Raw genomic sequence first — 21458 nt, 5'->3', positions numbered from 1 at the left:
GGGAGGGTCTGCAAAAAAACCCCCAAGAAACAAAAAACCTGAATTAAACTGGTTCATTGATTAACAAGTCCACCTAAGTCAAGGAGCAATCTGATCAGAGATCCCCCCAGGTTATAATGTTCATATCTTACACGGAGGCTCTCTTATGGAGGGATCAGCCCCCCTGAGTTCCCCCTTAATTTGCACCTTAATTATAACTCACAATCTAGGCATTCTAGTGCCTGTATCAACAAGTATGTGCACACACATGCACGTGTGCACGCGCGCACGCATACACACACACACACACCCCCACCCTAAAATAAACCACCCTTTATCTGCTAGTACTGCTATGAGTAAATTAATCTGAAAACCATAAGTTCAAGTGAAGATTGATGAAGTAAATATTTGAATTCAGGTCATTCACTACTCATGAGACTGGTCTCACCCTTGGTCTGTAAAACATTTTAAGGTGGATCACTGAAACAGTCTTCCACCTAGCTCTCCCACATCCTGGATAAGTGCCTTTGCCACTGAGCAGTGCAATATCTCTTCTTGTGGTTCAAAATTTAAGTTTTAATGAATTACAGTGGAACAACTTCTACAGGAGAGATTCAGAGAGGTCTTCTCCTGAAGGTGGAGACATCTATTTTCTTGTTCTACATAGACACAGAATTGATCAGACTTCTCACATTTTCAGCATTGCGCTGCTTTTGCAGCACTTACAATGTGTTGAAATGTAAGGGATTTACACTAGAATTGCTGAACTTTACAACTGTTTTTTTCAAAGTTCACTGTAATATTTTAATCTCCTTTAAGGGAATGGGTGACATTATTTATACATAAGACAGTAAAACATTTATTTCAAAGATGAATAGCTACATATGCTGGTCTTTGGCATTCTGAAAATGAATTCACTATGCACTTAATTTTTTTCTAGGCCCTGAGTAGTTAATATTATACATAATATGGATATACTTTCATGCTTTAAATATACATGGCAGGGACAGTGAAAGAGAGATTTGCTGCACAAGCTTTTTGACTGACTTGATATTTGTGCAAAACCTACTGTGGGAAACTATGTTCAAGACAATCTTGCAAGATCCACTTAGCTGAGCCAGGGTGTAGTGCAGAGGCTCTCAGTGCACGGTAAAGATCTGTTAGAACTCAGACACTGGATGGAGCAGACCACTGCTAGATTACTTGGTCTTATCAAACTGTACTGGACATTTTTCATCCTTTATTAGGTGCTTTGGTGTGCAGTGTTGGCTGCATTAGTGTAGTACATGGGATTCTTAATGAATGTCTCTCTACTTAGTGACTTTGAACAGAAAGAATTACTAGCTGACAGAGAGAGAGTAGGTCAGAGTGGCACCTTAGAGACAGGGGTAAATTGTACAATAAGTGGTCCATTTGATATAATATGCATCTCCCCAAGACAACAGAAGCAACAGGCTGAAAGGGTTGTCCTTTGGAGGTGACCAGACTGCCTCCTTTCTATTCCCAAAAAGGAGTACTTAGTCACTTCCAAGAATTGCAATAAGATTGGATTTGGGAGATGCACTAGGCTACCCACTGACAAAATGGGGAATTTAGGTACTTTAGGTTTAATAGGATTAGGCTTCCGAATGGGCATGCCTAAATCAAAAGTGCTTTAGAGGCTTGACAGGATGTGGGCCAGTCTGTTTTCAAGTGAAGTTCAACTGTGTTTTTATGCCATCTTCTGTGACTCATGCAATCAGGGTTTTTAGGACTCATAGGCTGGATCCAGATGTGCAGGAATGTGTGGTTTGTGGCACCACAAATGTCTTTGGAGCGGAGTGGCTGGCTGGGATATGGAGTGAATCAGCATGAAGGCTCCACAGCAAAGCCTTCATGTTGAGGTGCACAGACAGGGGAGCAGCCTGTCCAGGGCTGCCTGCTCCCGCATCTCAAAGCACAGCTGCACCCCAGCCAGCAGGACAATATGTCCCACTGAAAAACTCCATGAGGAGGTGTGCACATTTTTGCTGCTACTATTTGTGCTGCTGCAAGAGCACACCCCTGCTAATGTGGATGCGGCCATACAGTGCTAATAGAGAACATGTCCAGGATCTGATTCACCATGATGGTGCTGCACTTTCCACTATTTTAACTATGTTGATGTCAGTGGAGAGATGATGGTATAGGATCATAGAAAAATGACAGGAAGTGATCTCATGAGGTCATCTAATCCAGATCCTATTTAAGGCAGGATCATCCTTTACTAAAACATCCCAACCAAGTATCTGTCTAATGTGCTCTTAAACATTTCCAGTGATGGGGATTCACAACCTCTCTAGGTAGGCTATTCTAATGGTTGACGACTCTCATAGTCAGAAAGTGCTACCCAATCTCCAACCTAAATTTCCTTTACTTCAGTTTGAGGCCATTACTCTTAATCCTGTTCCCTACAGCTACTGAGAAAAGTCTATATACATCCTCTTTATGATTCATATAATATTTGATTGCTTATTTTTAAAAAGATGTTAAACCAGATCCTTAAAGGTATTTAAGTGCATTGCACTGCCCAGTCCATGGGTGGCCTGTTACCTAATGGAACCATCACCTCACTTATAAAAGGGTCATCCATGCTCCCGCTACAATTTCAACAAGGGAATTAAGTGATTAAGGATATGGACAAATGTACATTTGGACTCCTTTCAAAGGTGAATGGGGAACTCTTGCTTCAAACCGTGAAGCAGCTGCTATGCTCCAGCAGTTCTATGTGCACAAACCAAGAACAATACACACATAGCAAAACAAATTCAGCTTTACCATTCCTTCACCCAGAGTTGAAGTTGGAGCAGTTCTGTTACATTTGTATTGCTTCTGGGTTGTGCAAAATTAACTGTTAGAACATAAGAGCTGCTATGCACTCCCAATCAGCAGCTCCCATTTTGAAATAGCTCCAAATGTATCAGTGTGCATTCCCTAAGAAAGGACTTTGCAGAAGCCAGTTCTGGAATCCAGCACTCAATCTGGCTGAGAAACTGGCCCTGCACTACTCAGTTGGCCCATGAGGCCAAAAGCTTGATTGAGCACCACTGATCTAGTGAGTTTAGCCAGCGCCAGGGTTTGGGAGCAGCTGAGAGCTGGTTTGTTTTTTTTTAATTGCATTTTTAAATGCAGACACCTCTACTTTACTTTAGGGTCTAAAATCATTTATGGGATATGCCTGCTGAGGCGAAAGATAGACATTGCATTTGTGCTGGGAGAAACCATTTTCTCTCAGGACAAAGTGTGATGTGCAGCCATCCATGCCTGCTGCCTGGAACAAAAATGTTACTGGGACAGGAAGTGACCATGCTTTGTCCCAGGATACCACAAAGTGCATGTGAATGGCTGTAGCAGGACTGAATCACTGAATCAGTGGCAGAAAAGCTGCAGTACATTCAATGTTAAGTAAATCCTGATTGGAAGAGTGATGTGTATACATCCTGATTGTGGGACTTCTGTCCGGGGACAAACACAGGTACAACTAGTCTTGGTATGAATGCACCATCTGTTCCTAGCCTGAATCACTTAAAATCTCATGTTAGACAGCTAAGTTCATTTTCAGATCTGAGTGCAGAATCCAAAGCTGGGGACAGAAGTTACATATAAACTGGTTTAAGAGATCAGCAACTGGTTTAAACCTGTAGCAGAACAGAAGTTCAGTCCACATAAACCGGTTTCAAAATGGCTGAAGCTGGTTTAAGATAAACCTGGTTGAATGTAGTATCAGACTTAATTGATTGAGATCAAACTGGTTTATGGAACTTCTATCCAAGACCCTTTCCAGGGTTAAGTTAAATCACAGTCCCCCAGCATCCCAGCATACTCTTCATCCCTGGGCTGGGATATGCTGTCTGCTCCAGAGAGCAGGGATAGTCCTGACCCTCTGCACTCTAGCCAGAACAGGGGATGAAGTATGGCAAGACACCAGCCTGGCATGACCCCCTGAGGCAAAGGGGGATGGGACTTATTCCCCCCTCCCTCCCCTCTCCCACCAGGGGACCTCAGCTGGGGCTTGGCAGCTCTGGCTGCTGCCTTCTCAGTTTACCCCCGCATAGGCTGAGTGCCCCCTGACAAGGGCTGCTGTGCCCCAGCCAGGTAGACCCCAGCTGGGGTCCCCTGATGGGAGAGGGGAGGGAGGGGGGAATAAACCCCCTCCCTGCCCACTTCTCTTCAGAGGGCCATGCCAGGCTGCCATCTGGCCATGCCTGACAGGGATCCTGAGAGGGACAGCAGCCCCATGGTATCCTGGGGACTGCAAGCCTATTCCTGATTGGCTGGCTGAGAAGGGGCTGCACTGCAGGCAGGAGAGGGGCAGACAGAGCTGCTGGAGTCTGTGCAGGGTAGCTGGCAGCAGTGGGGTTTGGAGGGGTTGCAACAGAGGCTAAGGGGAATTTTGGGGTGGCCATGGCTCCCCAAGCTCCTCTGCCACTTAGACCCCTATTGCCACTCCTCCAAGCCCTGCTGCCTCCGTTCTCCCCAGCTCAGCCCTGCAGTCCCAGGTCCAGCCCTGAGTGGGTGGCAGTGCTAGGTCAGGCTGTGCCACAGGGGTGGTGCAGCCTGCAATCTGAGTGACCCAGCTGTGCACCCAGATTGCTCCCAGTTCCCTGTACCCATGCTGGGCCAAGCTGTCAGGGAGCTGCTGAGGCAGTGCTGCATACAACCTCCACACCCTGCTCTGGGGTGGGGGAGGAGAAGGAGGCCGTAAAGAGCCCTGCCTGCTGCAGCATCTCCCTGACAGCCCAGGTAAGCCTGGACATGGGGAGCTGGGAGCAAACTGGGCCAGGCCATGGGAGCAGGGTCCTCTCCAGACAGAGGTGGAGCTCAGGCTGGGGCTGTGAGAGCTGTGCACTTAGATTTATCCCAGCTCCCCACACCCAGGCCAGGTCTGGTTTGCTCCTGGCTCCCCAGGATCCTAGCCAGGTCAGGCTGTCAAGGAGCCCTCTCCCTCCTCCTCCTCCTCCCCTGCTGGGAGGCGGGTTGGCCACTGCCTCAGCAGCTGGGTCAGGCTCTAACAGAGGGCTCTCCCCCTCCTCTTCCCCCACTGCGGGACTGGGGTGCAAAGGGCTTTGTGTGGTGCTGCCTCAGGGCTCGGCCCTGCTATGGGGCAGGGGAAAAAACAAACAAACAAAAAACTGTGCTTCTGGCTCTGCACACCCAAGCTGGGCCAGGCTGTCAGGGAGCTGCTGTGGCAGGCAGGGCTCTCCCTCTCTGGCCATGTCCCTGCTCTCCTATTCAGTACCAGCTGGTGTCTGGTAATGTTCCCTCCACCACCCTCTAAAAAGCCTGGCAAGGGCTGATTCCCTCCTCTCCCTCCAGGTACACCCTGGCTGGGAGCTCTGAAGGCCAGGGTAGGGATTTAAACCCCTCTCCAATCATACTCTGGCCTGCCGTGGCCTGGCCATGCCTCTCCACTTAAGTTCGGCTTTTCTTGGCTACTGTGGAAGGGAAGGGAGGGCTCATTTTAGCGCCCTCTCCCCACCCAGCTTCTGTCCTGAGCCACTGCAGGCATGTGCCTGCATTTCCAGAATCAAAAGTAAATGTCTATTCATTTGCAAATTGATTCATCTACACAGGTTAGACTAACCTGAAATGATTGAATCAATTCAAGCTTGGACTTTTTGAATGTCTGTACTTAGCCCAAGAGAAGAAGAAAGGCACCTAACTTCCCATAAAGATACAGGCTTTCAAAGCCCTACCCATAAAAACGTGTATATATAAAAAAAAGAATAAAGTTGCTCTATCACTGAAATCTCCATTTTAGTGCTTTGTCTCTCTTCAGCTCAGCAAGCTTCATTAAAGCAACCTTAATAGTATATCCTTTGGTTCTGCTGTTTCACATTGCAGGTGACTTTTTATCTAACACACCTTAATGCAGTCCTAGTTCAGCAAAGTCAAACAGAGGCCTTCATGCAAATTAAACCATGGTTACAAAAATGTGTCCTATTTTTATGTTTCTTTAAAGGCTGTTAGTTAATGGAGTGTTTTCCTTATCGTGGCCAGGTTGAAATCAGTATTTAAATTAATTATGACAGCCATATAAATTAGACATAAGAGACTTCTAAGGCTAATTAGACTCTGAGAGGTTTCAATTTGACGTCTGTCTTGCTGTAATATCTGCTTTATGCATTAAATTAATGAAATTAAGACTGCATCATTATAAATTTCCACTTTCATAGTTCCATAAGTTTTACAATTACATGCCATATTTGAATGATAATTGAATGAAACTAAATCATTATGTTCACGTCTGCATTCCTACAAACTTTAAAATGCCATATTTTATTTTCCATTCGTAAATCATGTACTGGCTAAATAGCAATCAGTCAATTTTAAGTCATGACACTTTTTAAAGACAGGTCAGCACAAGATGGAGGAAACAAAATGAAGCAGGAAAAATCCTTAGGTCCAGCTCCAACACTAGGGCAAACTACATAGCTCCACAGAGGTCAAGGGGCTTTTGCTAATTTATACCAACTAAAGAGATACTCATCTTGCAGTGAGTCATGTGTCCTACATTCTGGCTTGTATTCAGTTTAGCATATAGTTTTACAACCTATTTTACTTAAGAAATTAGATTCACTAGCAAGATTATCAGATATTGTAAACAGAGAAATCAAATATAATGACACAAAGACGAGCTTCTCATATGAAACCTGAAACTAGACCTGCCTATCCTGTCAAATATACTTTTCTGTATAGATATATCACAGCATAATAAAAAAAAAAACACTTTAATATGTTCTGTGAAAACATATTTAAAATGAAGAAAAGAATTAATTTACATTTAAATAGGGATATAACATCCTATGTGAGAGGATCACAACCATGGCTTGAAGATTTGCTTTTGACATTTGTGTTTTAACAGCCAATTAAAATTTAATTTGTCCTGTGATGAAAAGCAAATCCCTTTATCCTATATTTGCAGTCACAGAAGGTACATATTGCCTTGGAAAACAGTACTGTAGCTTAAGATTTCAAATGTGCAGCTCTGTGACACTGTTGTGTAAAAGTTGTAGTTGTTAAACATGTATGTCATCTCAGGCTATGTTAAAACATTCAGGGAGGTTAAGAATAGCCACCCCATCTAAGGTAAGTCAGGATGAAAGACTGGCAGGGGGTTGGGGGATTGCGGGGTGGGGGAGGGCATGCAGATTCCAGGGGGTGGATTTCAGTGGCTACAGGGAGATCAGGGGGGCAGGTCGGTTTTGCAGGGATGTTGCTGCTGTCTGGGAAGGTTTTGGGAGACCAGTGGGGCTTGCAGAATCCACCGGGGGAGGGGCTTGGGTAGATGGTAGGCTCTATCCCCTATCCCCCAGGACCAGGAGTTATTTTTAGCTACCTCAACCCCCTGCATTCCCCAACAAACAATCCCCTGGTGAACCTACCCCCTCTATCCTGCCTGCTTCTCCCTTCACACCAACTTATTTGCTTGGCTCTGAGCATCAGAAAATGCCAGTAAAACCAGTTCTGGGGGTGGCTTGCAGAATGTGAAGTTTGGTGGCCTTGGGCAGAGGGCTGGCTGGTCTGTAGAGAGGTGCGGGGGTGCTAAATATAGCTTGGCGCTAACAAAGGGGTAGGAAAAGTGCAGCCCCACTGCTGGGTCCAGTGGCTGGGCTTTCCTAGCCTTGGGCTATGCTGGGAACTATACAGAAGTTCAGTTAAAACAGTCTCACTGAACCTGAGCTAAGTTACACTCATAGGCAGAGGGATAAAATATTATTTGGGGGGCTGAGTGTGTGCGTGCTTACGTGCATGTGTACACTTCTCCCCAACAGCAGGTAAGTCTGTCATGGGGAAGAGGCATGGGGGGCTAGATTAAGGCTCCCCACAGTGAGGGAGGGAGTGGGACAGGGGCAGGGGCTGAGGTGAATGGGACCCTGGGCCTGGGCCGGTGGTGGGATATTTGGAGCCTGGGTAGCTCATCCAGGGGCACTCCTGCCACTGCACACCCCAGTGGACGCACTCCCCTGGAGCTCTGCACAGCAGTGGGCTGGGTTCTGTGTCCTGCGTGTGGCAGGAACATGGCCTTGCACCACTCTGGGGCAGCAGCAGTGGGGAGCAGAGCCCAGACAGTAGCGGCAGATGCCTCCACCACGCACAAAGACCTGTGGGGCACATGCCCCCCCCGGGCTTGTGCTAGAGTGTGCACAGCAGCAAGAGTTGCCTCGCGCCCCTGGATGAGCTGCCTGGGCTCCGAGCATTCCACCACCCAACCCGACCCTAGGGCCCCATTAATCCCAGCCCCTCCCTCTGCCTCTGCCCCACTCCCTCCCTCACCATGGGCACCTCGATCTGGTCCCCTACTCTCCTTCCCCATGACAGACTTACCTGCTGTGGTGCGCAGTGTCTGTGGACACTGCCAGGCTGCTTCAGGCTCTGGCTGCATGTCTATGTTTGTATGCACTCCTCTCCCCCACTGCAGCTGCCTGGAGCCTACACCTGTGCTGCCCTGCAGTCCCCTGCCCTGCCACTGCTGCCCCACATTTGGAGGGGGCGGGTAAGCCCCATTAACCCCAGCCTTCCACCGCCTATGGTTACACTACCTCAGAGGTACAGTTAACTTAGTTTTTGTTGGCCATTTTTATACTGATCTAACTGTCCAGAATTCCTGTACAGTCCACACATATATCCACCTAACTAGTGTAAGGTCCACACCTTGGTGAACTTAGTGAGAGCAGGTGGCCATTTATAACATGATCTAACCTCTCTGAATGTCTGTACATAGCTTCAGTGAGCAACACTATAAATGTCCAAATCATTAAGCCATATTGTAAACTGTATGCCTTAATTCTCAAAATATAAGCCAATTTGAAATTTTTTGGCACCTAGCATCTCCACTGCATACAAGGAAACTTAGTGGAACTATTTAAAGGAAGGAAGACCTTCCCTCTCTCTCTCTCTCCCTCTCTCATTTTTAAATAAGAAAGATATGTACATAATTTTTGAGAGAAAGCAAGAGCAAGCATGTGGATATTGTGACTTAATAGGGTAAGACTGAAACTGCTGCAAAGTATTCCATCGAAATTTGACCAATTTCTATCTCACATATTTTGAGCTCTCAGGTTTTAGCAAGGCAAAAAGCTTCCAGTGAATGATTTAAATAATCCAACTCTGACCCAGCATTGCACACAAATGAGCCATGCTTACTTTTAATTAAAAGGCCTATCCATACATATTTCTGTTAATGTATTTGATAGATAGCCAAACACCAAGTTAAGTAGCGATGAGATTTTCCAGGGGATATACGCACTGGAATTCCAATGTGAGAAGACACAAGGATCTTTATGTGATTCTGCCTCAGACCTTTTGACTAAGTACAGACAGTCAAAAAGCCTGAGGCTGAACTGATTCAATCTTTTCAGGTTAGTCTAAGCTGTGTAGATTGAACTGAAGCAAGTGAACATTCAGTTGAACAGACATTCACTTTTGATTCTGGAAGTGCAGTCACACGCCTGTGGCAGCTTGGGCCAGAAGCTTGGGAGGGGCACTACAGCATGCCTTCCTGCTCAGTTTGACCAGACAGCTTGGGCCAAAGCTACCCTGCCCACTCTGGGAGGTGCAAAGCATCCTGGGATGCTGAGGATGCGGAGGTTAACTTGAATGTGGAGGGGATCTAGGACAAAAGTTCAATAAAGAGATTTAACCTAAATCAGTTAAGTCTATTACTATATCGATCCAGGTTTATCTTAAACCAGTTTTGGCCATTTTGAAAGTGGTTTGTGTGCACTGAACTTCTGTTGTGTTACATATTAGAACCAGTTCCCGATCACTTATACCAGTTTCTGTTTAATTTCTGTCCTTAGCCTTTACCACAAGCAGGCAGTGGTCTATGATGTATAAAGCTGTTGCCACTCACAAAAAAAAAGACTGTAAGACTACATTATTGAAGGAGGCACCCAAATATCTCTGAGGAGCTGGACCAAAATTGGCATATGTCATTATGCATTTAAAGTGTTAGTTAAAACAGTTTCTTTATGCAGTCTGCTTCAAAGAACTTGCGTTTATGCTCCTGATCTTTCTACCATGTCCTGCAATGGGAGTTAGCAGAAAAAATTAAGATGGTATAATAGCTCTACAAGGCACAGTACAACTGAGTACCCCACAGACAGTCCTCCTTCCAGATAGTTCACAATCCTTTGAAGATTTGTACTACTGTTTATCTCTTGCTATCCTTGTAAATAAATACATTTGCAAGATGCTTAGTCGTTATCAGATCTTTTAGTCCAAACAATATGCTCCCAGCACATATAAAATTTATGCAGAAATGTTGTATATGCCTCTCTATATTATGGCTTCATTATCTTATAGCCATTGAAAGAGGAAGGTAAGAGGCAAAAAGTAAGCTATTCCTCCCTGGAATATTAGACATTTCATGCTGAGGGAATGCGCTACAAAGCCTTCCCTACTCAAATGCCATGCACAGGTGGTTGTCTCCTCCTGGACTGTGTAGCATTCACATTCTCCCTCCCCACCTGGCCACTCACAGAGATAGAGAGCTTGTAGAGTACCCGGTGGGATGGTGTCAGATGGGAAGGGACCTGTTTAAATAATAGGTGCTCAGCAAGGTGAATAAAGGTTCTTGCATCTAGTCCACACTGCCCTCCTCTTGGAAATAAGCTCTGATACATTGGGTATAATCATTTTATACAAGAAAAAAGGCCCTTTCACTGTGACAGAATCATCCCATATTTGCTGGTTTTTTTTTCTTTTCTTTGTTATAATTTTAACCATAAGCTACAACAACAGGAAGTGGGGGGGGGGGGAGGAGAATGATTTCAGATACTTGTCAAAAGTAATGTCAGTTATGGATAGCAGTTTGTTCATATTTTTTGCAAATACCAATTTAGTTCTTCACAGAGGTAGCCAAATACTTTAATGAACTAGTGAAAATATCTGTGATTAAAATTAACGAGGCTTTTGTATTAGTTTTTTTGGAAGGATTGCCAAACATTCCTTCAATTATAGGCATTTACCATTGCTATTCTGAATCAATAGCCTCTGTTTCCATTATAATTCTTTTTTCCATTCTTGTCTTCACAGAAGAGGCATTCATGGCACAAAGAGAATGAGATATATTTTTAAGTCTCCTATTAGTGTCACTTCAATGAAGACACTAGCAAAGGCAAGGATTGGAATAAGCATTGGGGTGGAGAAGCGAATACACTTACCCTTCCAAAGACCTTTGTTTATTATCTCTGCGTTATGCTTGATTTCCCTTATCAGAGGATCTGGAATCTGTCTGACATTCTTGAACTCTAGTCTTTCACATGCCAGCTCAGCACAGAGTTGGCCTTTTAACTATTTTGCATGGCCATTTCTTGAACATCAAATTTGTTTTCAGTAGCACTGCAAATCATGCCTGCAATTCTGTAGATGTGCATTTTATGTCCAGGGGCACTCAAGGTTAATTAGAAATGGTAATAAGTTTAATCATGATGAACCCATTTGGTGCTGATGTGGATGTCACCTGTAATTCCATATACATTCCTTTGTAATTTAGCATTAATTAGTGCCCACTTATCCAGGGGTATTGCCACAAATTACAAAAAAGATTGTGAGGTAGTGCTACCTTTAACAAAAGAGATTAAAAAGGCATTTGTTGAATCATTTACAAAATAGAATAGTTTGAGAAATTTTACATGATTTTTATCCAGTATTGTAAACAATGAAGTGGTAATAATTTGGCAAGAACTTACCTAAACCTCAATGGGAGTTAAACAAAATATTAAGAATATGAATGGGTTAGGTCTTCCCATTCTTTACATAAATGAGGAGGAAAGAGTTATATCTGTCCTCATCATTCCACTGTAATAGGAGAAGCAGCTGAAGTTTCAATGGAGCAACAGTTGTATTCATGTAAAATAAAAGTATTTTTCCTCATGTAAAATGCTATTAGCCATATTTGAAGGCATTATGCTCAGATATCATTTTTTCATTTCACTAAATGACAGCCATTAAATGCAATGGTAACCGCATGACAAGGATATTTTTATAACTTCAAAAGGAAGAAAAGGATTAAAATGAGTTTATTCAAAAGTGTGATTTGTCAATTTTTTCTTATCAGGGAGTGTGTGGGACAGCTTTAAACCTAAACATTGAGATCTGACCTCCTATTTGAATAAGTTAATGTGATCCAGTGTTCTTAGGAAAGTACTGAAACCTATCTTTTATATGCAGAAGTCCCAGGAGGAATTTATGCTTTTATACGGTCAGCTGCAAGGTGCCATTCCCTTTTCATCATTTCTCCTTTTATCATTTTGCAGTTCTTGACAGCTTGGAGGTTCTTTTTAGTATCTGGTGTATGTGCTACTATATAGAGACATTTCTGTGTCATGGATTTTTTTTTTCTAGCCTCCTAGGTTTTACAGTTAAACACACAGTTCTACTGCCAGAAATCTCTCTCTCATATTCAAGAGTGACTAATCACCATATTTGATATAGCAAGCATCTTACCTAAACATGGCTAAGGGTTTTAAAGGAGGATTTTATACACATCGGCTAAGTACAGATGTTCAAAAAGCCCAAGGAGGAATCAATCTAAATTACACAGTTTTCTGTAAGTGGACTAGGTTAGATCGGTAGTAAACAGTATATACTTTCATCCTGGGGATGGGGACAGGGCACTGACAGAGGCAAGCAGGTTGAGGGCACTCCTGCATGCCTCCAGCATGCTCTGTGGGCTCCCCAGGCTGCCAGAGACTACTGAACAAAGTTGAGCACCTGGGTTACCTCTGATATGGGCTTGCTCGGCCATACCAGGTAGCCAACCCCCCTGCCATGTTACTGCAGACCCTCCCGAGTACCCAGTCCTAGGCTTCCAGAAAAGCCCCAGAGCAAGCGCCCTCCACTGCGAGTTGCATGTGCCTCCACGTCCTGCACCCTGCCATTGCGTCCCACCGTCTGAGCTCAAGCAGGCAGACCTTGGAGTTCTGGGATGTCTTGCTTGTCTCCTTGCATGATGCTCACTATAGGCTGTGAGATATCATGTGTACCTACTTGGACATGACACAGCAGCTGGTCACCATGGCGTGTGGCTTTGTGCCCCTGAGCCAACAGCTGGATGTCCTGTGTGGGGCCACCCACTACACTCTGCACCTGCCAAGTATCCTGGGCCACTGACTTTCATGTGGCTGATGAGGATGAGGCCACCCAGGACTCAATGGACACCCAGCACTCCATGGTGGTGCTCTGGTACCACCTACAGACCAGCCAACCCCAGCTCTGGCTAGTGGTGCTCCCAGCACCAACAAGTGGGAGCAGATCATCTTGGGCACTTGGTATGATGAACGAGTGGGTCCAGATCTTCCACATGCACCAGTCCACTTTCATGAATATCGTTGCCCAGCTGGCCTCTACATCATGTGCCAGGAGGACAGCATGCAGCCACCCCTCACTGTGGAGAAGTGGGTAGCCATGGAAGTCATGAAGCTGGCCTCCCACAACAGTTACCACTATGTTGATAACCAGTTTGGTATAGACAAGACAACAGCTGGAGAGGCTATCTGGGATGTATACCTGGTCATCCAGGACATCCTGGCCAACTATTTCATCCACCTCATAAACCCTCAGGAGGTAGTCACTGACTTCAACTGCATGGGATTCCCCAACTATGTGGGGGCCATGGATGGCACACAAATCCCAATCCTTTGCCCAGCCCAGGGAGTCCAGGCATTCATCCACCAAAAGGGCTACTTCTCCATCATCCTACAGGGTACTGTTGACCACAAGGCCCCTTAGCCCACATCCTTGATGGCTTTGTGGACCCACAATGCCCACATCTTCTACAACTCCCTGCTCCCTGTCTGAAGGCAAGTGGCCACTATGCTCCTGGGCTCCTCCATTTCATCATCAGCACCATCATCATCCTTCCCCTCATCACTGGGGGCCTAGCTTATCACATCTTGCCATGGATGATGATGCCCTATGCAGGGCAGATGAATCACCAGAAGGAGCACTTCAATTACTGCCTGAGCGGGTGCCACATGATGGTGGAGTGTGCTTTCAACTGTCTCAAGGCACATTGGCAGGTTCCCAGCATGTACCTTCAGGTGGATAAGAAGAGTCTTGCATAACTCATGGCCATTGCGTGTGTCCTCCACTACATCTGTGAGACCAGGGGAGGGCTTCTGCGAAGCCTGGGTAGAGGAAGCATGGTACGCAGACCAGGCATGGCAGACCATACATACACAGTGCAGAGATAAGGAAGAAAGAGAGATCCCCCACTGATGTTGGTAGTGCTGGATCCACACAGAGGAAGGCAATCCAGATTCATGAAGGCCTAGCCAACTACCTATTCCCCTTTGCAGACCAGAAGCCCTCCCTAGATGACTAGGGTGGTTGGGCTTCAAGTGCCCATGCCCTGGCACCGGGCCATGGGTCCCATCCTGGGCTCCTCTCACCCTGTGCCCCAGGCAGTGCTGCCCACAACAGTAGGACACAGGTGTCAGGCTGCCTACATACCAGTCCTCCTCCCACTTCCCTTGCCCACCAGTGCCTACCAAAGCAGACAGACATCACCAAAGGCCCTTCTGCTTCCCCAGGCCATGGGTCACTGGCTTTCTCACACCACTCCTCCTGTCCTGGGTCCCTACTCTGGCAACTTGCAGCCATCATGTGGTCGGTACCATTCCCCTCCCAGAAGGCATCCAGGATTCCCTTGTGTGGGTTCTCCAGCTGCAGGTGCAAGTTACTTCCCACATCTTGTGATGATATGGGGAGTAGAACTAATGGGGCATACTCCTTGTGGGGCAGCTCCAGCAGCTGACCTCTTTCCCTGTAGCCTCTGGGGGACCTTCTCCTGGGCAACTAGCTTTCCCATTGTCCTGGTGCCTCCCTGCACCTCCTCCTCCTTTGCAGTCCCTGGTGACAACTCCTACGTCCACCCCCCCACCCCCGGTGATGTCATAAGTGTGCAGGGTCTTGACAGTCCTGTTCTTAGTGAGGAACCAGGGCAGCCCCTCATAGAAGGGCATGGTTTGCCTCTGGACCCCGGTCTTTTTGTTGGCATCATGCATGCGCTTATACTGGATATTCGTCCATTTATAATCTTGGTGCAATACTACTCCCAGTCCTTTTTGTGGCCCCATGACTGCATTTTCTGGGAATTGCACTTGAAGGCATCCCTGGTCCATTGTCTTTCATGGAGCTGGTGCTGGATCTCCTCCTCACCCCATATGGTGTTGAGATCTCTCATCTCCCCGTAATCCCACTTGTGTGATGGGAGTTGGGTAGCAGATAAGTATAGGATAGGGTCTTCCATGGTCCACAACAGTGCTCATGGGGGTCTCAGCATCCATGGGTGGCTGAGGGACTGGCTGCAAGGTGATAAAAGGCTGGAAGGATGGAAGAAAGTCAGGAAGGGGGAATGGATGGAAGGATAAAGTAAGGGTGACCAGAATCTTGAATAAATTTCCCAAGGAGGTAGTGCAGACCCCTGCCTTGGAAGTTTTTAAGAGGAGACTGGACACGCACCTTGCTGGAATCATTTGATCTCAGCAGTATTCCTGCTCAGAGCAGGGGCACTGCACTCAATTATTTTTTTTGAGGTTCCTTCCAGCCCTTGATTTCTATGATTCTATGAAGAAGCAGAGGATGCATGGAAGGAGTGGAAGGTGCATGAAGATGTGGGTCCTGGTGCATGGCTCTCCCTCTCACTGCAGCTGGGTGTGGCCCTTGCTCCAAAGTGACTGGGGCTTCACTGATCAGGTCACCCCCATAACATTCTAGGGGATTCCAGCAGACACCCTGAGAATCTGGCAATGCCCCATGCCCCAGCCTGAAATTTCCAGTGCTCTCTACCTGCAACATGGAGGCAGCTGGCCATGTTCCACCTACTCCTGAAGTTTCTAGGGGCTTCTGCTGGCTTTCCCCAGCTTGGATGCACAGGACCCACCCCCTCTCCACCCCACTCACACATACACACCCTTCCCTCTGTGCTACTACTCTGAGACCCTGTAGCTGCAGGCCAAAGAAACCTTGCAGAATCCTAGTTGCTTGATGCATCCAACTTCTGCACCTGTTCCCCTATCAATTCATGTTAAGTCACTATTCTCCACCATCCCAGCCTCCTTTGTGGCTCTTGACTTGCACAGAGATGCGCTCGCATTTGGCCTATGCTCAGTTGCTCTGGCCAAGAACCCATCAGACCCCACCCCCAAACTCTCTCAGAGCCAAGCTAGCACAGCCCTTCCCCACACCGCTGCCTCCAGCCTCTGGCCATCTGTCAGCTGCAGGCAGGAGGAAGGGAGGTGCCTGTGTCCCCTGTACGAGCCCCAGGACCTGGAACCCAAGTCCTTGTGTCATGCCCCTACACCTCATCATGATGTACTCCATGTTGTATACATAGACCTGACACTGAGCCAAGGAAAACCCTTGTGCTCAGGCACAGCCCCACAGACCTCAACCCTGGCTCCCACACACCACATCTCAGAGGCCAGAGCCAGGCATCCTACCAGCTGGACCCCAGCATCGACTCTCCCCTAGGCCAAGCAGGAGACAGTGTGGGAAGCTCATCTCTGGTGGGTCCAGGAGGCAGGAAGCAGAACACTGGGTCTGGGTCTGCATGGTAGCAATGCTGTGCCCCCCGTGGCTTGGCCACTGCCAGCAAGCACTGATCTAACCTAGATCAATCTGATTTGAGTGTACCTTAAATCAGATCTTTCTTAGACCTGGTTCCACCATATTTAGACTGATCTGTGTGCACTGAACTTCTGTACAGTTATGGGTTTAGATCGATTTCTGATCACTTAGACTGGTCTAAGTGCAATGTCTGTACCTGGCCATCAGGTTCCACTTCAGTGGATCACAGTCCACACTTCAGAGAGAGAGGCAGCACTTTGTTAGGAAGGGATGGCCTCCACCTCACTCCAATGGGAAAGCAACTCTTCTCAGCCAGAATGGCTGACCTGCTTGACAGGGATTTAAACTATGATTGCCAGGGGACAGGCAGACGATCACCAGTGCATGGCCAGAAAATGACAACCACAGAATTAGCAGGTCAGGTAACACAAGGGAATTCATTCCTACCCCAGCCAATGGACAGGACTCTCTAAGAGCACAGGGAAGCCCAGGGCTTCCAATGGCAGGCTTAGCTGCCTGTACATTAATGCCAGGAGCTTGGGCAACAAATGGGAGAAATTGGCCCTTTTGCTAAGCAAAAATGAATAAGATCTTATAGGTATAATGGAGACCTGGTGGGACTTCACCTATGACTGGACCACAGGTATTGATGGCTTTACCTTATACCTTGTACACTGTACCCTTACCTTGTACATTGATGGCTTCACCTTGCATCTTGTACAGGGAGCATGTTGCAAGAAAGGACAGGGGTGTAGCTCTCTAAGTAAGGAGCAGTTCACTTCCCTACAAGCAGAGATTGGCTTCCAAGGAGGGTAACTTGAGACCCTCTGGGTTAGAATATGGGGAGAATGTGGGGAAGGCAATACAACTGTAGGAGTCTATTACTGACCTCCTAATCAGGAGGAAGAGTTTGACAACAAATTCTACAGGGAACTGGCAGAAGCTGCAGGCTCTCGGTGCATGGTTGTCAGGGGCATATTCAACCACCCTGACATCTCCTGGGCAGAGCATTCAGCCAAATCTGATCAGTCACAATGGTTCCTCACTTGTATTGATAAGCTCTATTTGACTCAAGAAGTCTATGGGACAATAAGAGCTGAGGCACTAGTGGATCTGGTCCTGGCCAAAGGGCATGATCTAGTGAGTGACCTGAGGATTGAAGGGAAGCTTTGTGACAGTGATCATGAGTTGATCACTTTGTCTATTCATCGCAAAGCTGGAAAATGAAAGGTGCTCCACCTCAGGGGAAAAAACCCCACATCACACTTATAGGCTCGGCAGTTCTATACTCACTAGCACCATGACCAAAAGAGACATGGGGGTCATGATTGACCACAAAATGAACATGAACTACCAATGCAATACCACAGACAGCAAAGCAAACAAAACTCTGGTTTGCATCTACCAATGTTTCACGAGCAAGACCCAGGATATCATCTCCCTGCTGTATTTAGCCTGCTGAAGTACTGCAGAAAGGTTGGGAGAAGTGAAGGCTTGGGGTGACTTGGTGGCAGCTTATAAGTATATAAGGGGTATGCATCAGGAACTGGGAGAACATCTGTTCACCAGGGCACCCCAAGGGTAGACAAGGTCTAACAGTCACAAACTGCTGGAAGACTATTTTAGGCTGGACTAAGGAATTACTTCTTGTCCGAGTCTCCAGAGTCTGGAATAGATTCCACCCAGAAGTGGTACAATCAGCTACTCTGGATACCTTTAAGAAGTGCTTGGATGCTTATCTTGCTGGAGCAATCTGACCCCAGCTGACTTCCTGCCCCTTGGGCAGGGGCTGGCCCGATGATTTGTGAGGTCCCTTCCAGCCCTAATGTCTATGAAATCTATGACATCTGTCAAAAAGGCTCTAATCCTCAACTTTAGGAAAGCTGACTTTCACAAGCTCAGGAGATTGGTTGTCAAGGCCCTGAGAGACCATGATCAGACAGGGGGGGAATCCATGATGAGTGGTCGCTCTTTGAGGATGTGATCTTAAAAACACAAAAGAAGTCCATTCCGGCCCATAAGAAAAATAGCAAAAGGGCTGGGAGCCCCCCTTGGCTCAACAGGGAAGCCATGGACCTCCTGAATCTGAAAAAATAAGCTTATAAGGAATGGTAATTGGGAAATACCACTAAGGAGGATTATACAGCACTGGCCTGCACCTGTAGGGAGTGGACAAGAAAAGCTAAGGCTGAAACCAAACTCAAACTGGTTACGGAAATCAAGGACAATAAAAAGTCCTTCTTCAGATACATTGGAAGTCAGAAAAAAAACCCAAGGGCAACATTGGACCAAATGGGGCAGCTGACAACCAACACCCAGGAAAAAGCTAATCTCCTCAACAATTACTTTGCATCAGTTTTCTACCAGCCCAAAGGGATCATCCTTCCTGACAGGACACAAGATTACCAGAGTAAGGGAAAACATACACCTCTAATTGGTGAAGATCTTATGAGGGAACAGCTTGAGAGACTGGAAATCCACAAACAAGCTGGCCTAGATGGAATGCACCCAACGGTGCTAAAAGAGTTGGCTGACATCATAGCATGACCAATGGCAAGGATATTTGAGAACTCATGGTGCCCCGGAGAGGTTCCAGAAGATTGGTGCCTATCTTCAAGAAAGGAAGGAAGGAAGATCCAGGGAACCACAGGCCAATCAGCTTGACTTCAATCCCTGGAAATATCTTGAAAAAAATCAAAGAAACCATCAACAAAAGGCTAACATGAAGGCAACATTCTGAGAGAGAGTCAACAGGGCTTAATTGCAGATAGGTCTTGCCTGACCAACCTCATTTCCTTCTATGACCAGGTGACACATCACCTGGACAAAGGAGAAGAGGTTAATGTCATATATTTACATTTAAAAAAAAAGCCTTTGAGTTGATCTCCCATGATGTCCTCATGGCAAAGTTGGGAAGCTGCATCCTTGACAACCTTATGGTACAATGGCTGGGGAACTGGCTCCCTGGTCAGACCCAGAGAGTGGTAGTCAATGGAACCGAGTCAACATGGCACATGGTGACCAATGGCATCCCCAGGGCTCAGTACTCAGACCAGTACTCTTCAATATATTCTTTAATGATCTGGATTCGGGTGTCAGAAGCAGACTGGCTGAGTTCACAGAAGACACCACATTAGGGGAAAGTGCAGTCATACTAGAGGACAGGCTGGCAATTGAGGCCGACCTGGACAGGCTCAAAAGGTGGGTGGATCAAAACCTGATGACATTCAATACAGAGAAATGCAAGGTGCTTCACCTCGGGATAAAAAGCCCACATCATACTTATAGGCTTGGCAGTGCTACACTCACTAGCACCACACCTACTCTGGATACCTTTAAGAAGTGCTTGGATGCTTATCTTGCTGGGGGAATCTGACCCCAGCTGACTTCCTGCCCCTTGGGTAGAGGGCTGGACCCAAAGATCTTGCGAGGTCCCTTCCAGCCCTAATGTCTATTAAACCTATGAATCTATGAAATCTATGATAAAATTTACTGGAAAATGATTTTCTGTATGAGAATATGTGTATGTACGCAAGCATGTGTGTGTGCATGTATGTGTAAATCTATATATGTATAAGATGGCACCCAGCTGCACAACATATTCTTCATTAGAGTGATTACTCTCATCTTAACAGGCTAGTCTTTCATGGCTGTTTTTCCACAAGGAATAATAAATTTTGAATATTTATTTGTATGCATATATTCTCCCAGTCTGTTTACACTAACCTCCATTAGAGGCTTTTATATTAAAAGCTGTGTTCAATTAAAGCTCCCATTAAACATAAACATGATACTTTCATAAAACACCACCCTAATTTTGTGCTTCTCATACTATGGTGTTTTAAAGCTTTTGTATTTATTAGGCAACTTATCACTTAAATTTGTCAATTTCTGATAAATTTCTGGCATACAAGTTCTTTAGAAGTACAAAAAAGCCCCCAGCAAATAAAAAGAACAAACTGAGATAGCTCTATAAACTTCAGTGAAATCGTGACAATTTAAACAATCTGAAAAATCTTGTGCAATTGAAATTGCAAAGCACAATTAACAAATCCATCTGATGTTGTCTAAATTGGAAAAAAAAAATGGTCATGAGGTTTGTGTGGGTTGAGACAAATCCCTAAGCCCTTTAAACAAAATTCTATCAAGCTATTAGAGAAAAATCCTGCACCTTCCTCTACATCTTTCTGCCAACTTTAATGTGCACAAATACTTCTGTCCACAAAATTGCATCTGCATCTGTTTTGTGTCTTTTAGAGAGCCATTTGGGCAGGCAAACTGCACTGCTGAATGTCTAGCTCCTCAATTTAGGAGCAAAATGGGTGCAAGCCAACTTCTGGAGGTGCCATCACTGATGCAAAGTTTTAATGAAAATATGACCTAAGTGGTTTAGGCTTCTCTTTTTAAGGTCATCTAAATTAATAAATGGAAATGCATCGGTATTTATGCACCTTGGATACCTGCACAGTTCCAAACTTGGTGCTGTTTAAAAATTAAAACAAGCTGTTATTCCATGTGCCTTTATTATTTAGATGTTTAGAGTGCTTTAGATGCATTTTTAACTTTTGAACTGCACTTCTCTAGGCAGTTTACATTTAACCTACTCTGTATTTTCACAGTTCGGGTCAGATTCTGAGTTGAAAGTTGTATGGACTCTGCTGACTTCAACAAAGCTACCTTGATCTATGCCAGGTGAACACCTGCCTAAGACAAAACACACTTAAACTGTTGGTCCTTTTATTTTTCTACAGAAATAAAGTGAGGAGGATGCAATTTAAGTATTAAACGGAATCATTATTGCACTCCAAGTCTGTTTTGCTCCCATGTGGGAAGCAATGCTAGGAATGTCAAGTCATCTAAACAACCGTATTCAGATGGAAGTG

This window comes from Alligator sinensis, unplaced genomic scaffold, assembly GCF_000455745.1.
Source record: "Alligator sinensis unplaced genomic scaffold, ASM45574v1 scaffold349_1, whole genome shotgun sequence".
Classification (NCBI taxonomy): domain Eukaryota; kingdom Metazoa; phylum Chordata; order Crocodylia; family Alligatoridae; genus Alligator; species Alligator sinensis.
This window is presented reverse-complemented; position numbering follows the sequence as displayed.